Source organism: Diuraphis noxia, unplaced genomic scaffold (genome assembly GCF_037042655.1).
Source record: "Diuraphis noxia isolate RWA-SAM2 unplaced genomic scaffold, SU_Dnox_SAM2 contig0005, whole genome shotgun sequence".
NCBI classification, from domain to species: Eukaryota; Metazoa; Arthropoda; class Insecta; order Hemiptera; family Aphididae; genus Diuraphis; species Diuraphis noxia.
This window is the reverse complement of record NW_028301715.1, coordinates 35,337,954-35,343,953: the sequence shown is the minus strand read 5'-3', so window position 1 is coordinate 35,343,953 and position 6,000 is coordinate 35,337,954.

The window sequence follows — 6,000 nt, the reverse complement described above, 5'->3', positions numbered from 1 at the left end:
GTTAAAAAATAATTCCCTGATAAATTGTTTTTACAACAATTTAAACAACTTATGGGCAAGCAAATATTATCAAGAAATTATAGTTTTAAATAAAAATTAAATTATCAAACATACATTACATAATTTGCATTTATTGAAAAGCCTGGAATCTTACAAATAAAAAAGATTTAATTTTATCGCGCAAAGCAAAACATATTCCAGATACTTATTATTATTTTTATGAGAACTTAGAAATATCTGAAATTGATAATACTTATAACAAACACTAATAAAATAATAATAATAATAAAAAACTATGAAGATAGTGATTAATTTATATTATAATAAAATTAGACTTATTATTTATTTATTTTCAAAGCCATAGGTAGCATAATATTATTAAACATAGGCCATGATAATTATAATGAGTAACTTTTTTTTACATTCAAATTCGTACATAATGTTATAGTCTTGTACTCTTGTTGTTCAAATGCATTTGATAATTTTATAGTCATTATCAGTTTAGAATATATTTTTTTTTAAATTTGTCATATTATCTGTTACTTTGATACATAAAAATAAGCTTATTGACTTAAAGACAAGCAGTATTTTATTTTTTATTTTGTGTTTTATAGTAAATTATTTTTAAAGATATTGATTACATACCTACACAACTATTAAATGATTAATTTTCATCCTTATTATATATATTACCTATACAACTATAAATTATAACATAACAATTTTAATCAAATTTCAAAAAAACTAACAGTTAATAATATTTTATTATTCATTAATAATTTAAAGTTCAATACTGCCATAATTGGATATATGACACAAAAATAAACATAGCGTAAATTCAATACTGCCATATTTTGGTATGTCTGAAAATCAATTTCTGTTTGCAATACAGCCACATATCAAAATATGACAGTCTTGCATTTACTTAAAAAATTGTAAAAGACCATAATAAGTCTGACTTCTTGGGTTCAAGGGAATATTTTATTATATTTGAAAAATTCACAATATAAAGTATGCTTAAAGTACCTATTGTAGTTTTTAGTTTCAAATGCATAGGTGAAGAACTCTAAGCAAACATCACCATTGTAAAAGTGTACGAACGTGTACCTCAATTCTTTTATAATATTAAGCCGCAAAAGAATTGGTATTAAAATAAACTTACCTTAAATATCAATTATTTTGGGCTTTGTTAGAGTCCGCGACGTGTATGCACTCCGACGCTGAAATGGAAACGCATCAGATACTGCTGAATTGAAGTCTAAAAATAATGTGATTTATGAAAAAAAAGATTAAACGGAAAGCAGAATGTTTTTCGTTCATGTCTACTTTGCTATCTAATTGAAATGTTAGAATCTTTAATAGACTGCGTCCTCCGCGACGACTTTGACAATCGCCATGGATTATATTGTACCAAATCAATAAGAGAAATCCATAGATACCTAAGTATATATTATAAAACTACTATTACTACTTTTATATAAACGATGCCCTTGTATACAATCCGTTCATTGCAGGGCATCGGGCAATAATGAAATGATATAACTATACCGAAATAATGCATAACTTGAAGTTAAAATTATGTATAACAAAATAAAGTACTTTGGTATTATTTTAATTATTTTTTTTAAATTTATTTATTTGATTATCGATTAAGAATATTTAAGATGATGTTTAAATGTTAGAATAAGCACATGCATATTTTTACTAAAATATATTTCTTTATGAACTATTAAATAAATGTAGTGATTACTGCTTTTTAAAGTTAAAATAATTAAGTTATACAGTGTACACGTTAATTTTCCGTATCGACCATGTCGGGCGACAGCTAGTTTGTAAAATTCCAACTCAAAAGTTTTCTCTGAATAGGTACGAAACTTATAATTAATTACAAATTTGTTATTTATTATAATTAATTAATTATCTACGGCAAAAGCCACTAATATGCCAATCATGTGCCACCACTATCTCACTAAACACATCTTCGTAGCATAATAATATTGTTAATCATAAGGTCATGACAATAATAAGAAGTAGGGCTAAGGTTTTAAAACAAATACTTCTTTATTCATATAGGTAGGAGATAGAAATTTAATTTTTATATGTATAAATTAGACTCACGCTATTCTTATTCCAAATAAACCAATTTATTTTAGCTTTTTTTTTTTGTTTCTTTCAGTTATTTTAGATGTTGAATTTGTATATTATGTTTATTAATAATATAAGTTATAAGTTATAACTTAAAAATTATAATATAGGTACCTACTATTGTTTTGAACATTTCCTATGTCGTACGTGTGTAAGACGGAGACAACACATGCGGGTTAGACGTCCTCTTAATAATAAAACTATAGGTATACTATATAGATACCTATATAGCCATATATAAGTAGGTACTCACTATGACACTACTCACTACTCAAATACTATAATTATATTTATATTGTATTTTTCTATAAACACTTAATTAGTTTTTTATTGTAATAATATTGTCCTTCTAGCAATATCCACCTAGTACCCACCCACCCACCCATATTTAAGGTGTTGCTTGAGCAACACTTGGACCCTAGGTTACACGCCACTGTACAGACATGTTCCACCATTATTTTTATTAACAGTCTTTAAGAGGACGTCTCACCTGCATGTGTTGTCTCCGTCTCACAAGTACGTAACATTGCAAAAACTGTTTCGCGCGGGAAAGAACCGAGAAAGATACAGTTATAACTAAGAAACAAAATTTTCACCACATAAAAAGGAGAATTTTGTCTGTGCAATATCGTTTTTATTTTTTCGATATCACTTATACAAAAAAAATTCTTATTGTTTTATAATATACTAATTTTGTGTTTTTTAAGCATGAATAACTTTTTTTGTAGTTCTGATATCGAAAAAATAAAAACGATATTGCACAGACAAAATTCTCCTTTTTATGTGGTGAAAATTTTGTTTCTTAGTTATAACTGTATCTTTCTCGGTTCTTTCCCGCGCGAAACAGTTTTTTGCAATGTTACGCACTTGTAAGACGGAGACAACAAATGCGGGTGTAACGTCCTCTTAACTATTTTCTATACATCAGTCGTCGTTGATAATAATATACCTATAGTTATAAGTAAATAACAATAAAACAATAAATGGTTGTCGCGTGCCAAACTGAACCATCCAAACTAATCCACAAGTTCATAAATAGTAAAACCTACAATACTTCATGAATATACCTACTGTTTATTTACCTACTTTAAACATATTTATTTATTATGTTTGATATTTTTTTTTTTTTTGGTTGGTGGGAAAGTAATCTGAAAACTTTCTGTTTAGGATAAAATGTACGTGTGAAGTATAAATAATAATTGTCGAAATTTACATGGCATAAGGGTATACTGTTTATATTACCATTTACAAACATTATTATCTATGAGTGGGCGGCGGCGTACAAATAATGAGTAAAAAAGAACTCGACAACTGCCGAGCTGCTGCAGTATTATAGTTGCTCCATTTATTTTATGCATTGCGCGCTTTGGTATCCACGACGCTCGTCCGTCTCGAAATATTTACAATAATATATTAGAATCAGACCATACGCAAAAAAAAGATAATTAAAAAAACTTACAATTATAGTGATTCTTCTAGTGAAACTCCTGTTATTGTGCGGTTAGATACTATCGCTAAACACATTAGCTTCGCCGCTCTGAATTGGATGTTGGTAAATTAAATTATTCATTTACCCGAACAGAATATATTAAATTAGCTGCTGCCACAGATTTATACTTTTATAGTTATATTATTGTATAAGTATAGTATAAGTAATTATAAATATTTATAAAGTCCTAGCTCCTATAGAGTTTCTAGAAATCTACAACGGTTATCGATGAGATATAGCTTTAGGTACCATGGTATCTACTATTTTGTCGTATTCTCATTTCTCAGAAATTTAAAATTTTTAACCATTATAAAGTTTACTTTACATGATCGTAATGTCTTACAACTACAACTCTACTGTTATGGGTGTTAGTGTACTGCGACAGAATAAGAAAAATGCAAATTAAAATGTGCCACCCTGGGGCAGTTGCTCCACGTTAAATATGGCTCTGCATTTTGTTGTAATACAAATAATATTTACCGAAGTGACTTGAAACCTTTTCCCTCTAAATCTGCATATATTATAATATATTTTTACAGGATATAATATGGTTATATATTATATACATATGGTTTTTAAATAATTAATTAACTAGTGTTTATTTTCTATAACGTCGCGTCTTGATGTAAAACGCACATAATTATATTGTGATTAGGTAAAATATAAATAATTAAATTACGATCGGACTTGGTTAACTCAAATTGAAGCACATTGTGTAGTGTGTACAATTGTGTAAGTTACTATAATGATATCATAAACCTATTCAGGAAGGTTGGAAGGTATACAACATCAAAGAACTGAAAGAACACGAAAATTCACGCAACTGTCATGTTTATAGATATTATTTAAAAAGAAAAATACGTTTTTAAATAAATTAAACTATTCATATATTATAGATGTAATATTATAGTCTCCTATGCCATGGATATACGAGTATATGATATACTTTGATTTATAAATGGTGTATTTATATTTTAATGAAATGTCAATGGCCAATTATCTAGAATATACCTACCCAAGTATAAGAAACGAATGTTTTATTATTACACATAATATATTAATGACTATAATATTAGTGTCCATAAAATTGTCTGTACTTACTTAAAAGATTGTTTATATAGTACCTATAGCACTGCATACCTTGATCATAGGCGTGTTCAGTCAGAATATTTTTGGGGTGCTTAGTAAAATGTATGAATATATTTATTATAATTTATAATAATGTGGTTGAAAATTTTGGTGAGAGTGTACCTAATTACACTTACATTAATTTTATTCATTAACAAAAATATTGTGTTTTTGTGATACAAAATATGTACTATGATTAAAGACATTAATAGGTCGGTTACTATTGGTTAAAAATATACATACCTATAATGGAGGTAGGTACATCGGTTTATATTTATACGTATACACTACTTAATATATGTACCTACAATGTAGATAGTAAATACCTACATATATATGCCAGGGGTGGTCGACATGAATAGGTAGGTACATCTACGAGACTACGAACCACATGTATAAATACAATGATATCAAGAGCAAAAATGTTTATTAACACATTTTATAATTTTTATAATTTTCTCGATTGAGAAATATTGTTTTTTTTTTTTTTAATAAGACGCGTGCCCATACTATTACAGAATGAATAACTAATTATTACTAAACATACCTACATCGCTACATTTTTCTCATTTATTACCATTGATTAAATCAATGTTATTAATTATTATAACTAATTCACATTTGTAATACCCTTGATCAGTGGCGTAGCCCCCTCAGACCCCCCCCCTCTGAAAAAAAATCCTGGCTACGCCACCGCCCTGGATGATGGTTGTGCTGCAAGATACAACAATAGTTTTTTGCTATACTAAGTTTTGTATGATTTTATTCTGCGATTGATAACTCATTATTGTACTATTCAATGTTCGTTACTAATGAATATATACGACTTGTTCGATACTATGAGAACGGCCGGCTCTTATTGTTAATTATTATTTATTGTGCACTTAAACTTGAATATATATAATATATTATATTCATAAAAATGTATCATCGCCTTTGTACAATATTATATATTTATATGGTATAGTGGTATAGGTAACATAATCATCTTTATTGTTGCATAATATAAACATCAACAAAAACATTCAAATTCAAATATACATGCTTCAATACTTCAATAGTAACACCTAATTTTTATATTCATTAAACCACAATTTAAAACTACCATAACCGAAAGGCATAAAAACGTCCAAATAGATAGGATACTTGAATATTAAGTTTTCTGGTCAACCATAAAATGCCCCAAAAGATTGTGACATTCTGTATTATTCGTAAGTAACAATAATTAATGTTAGACT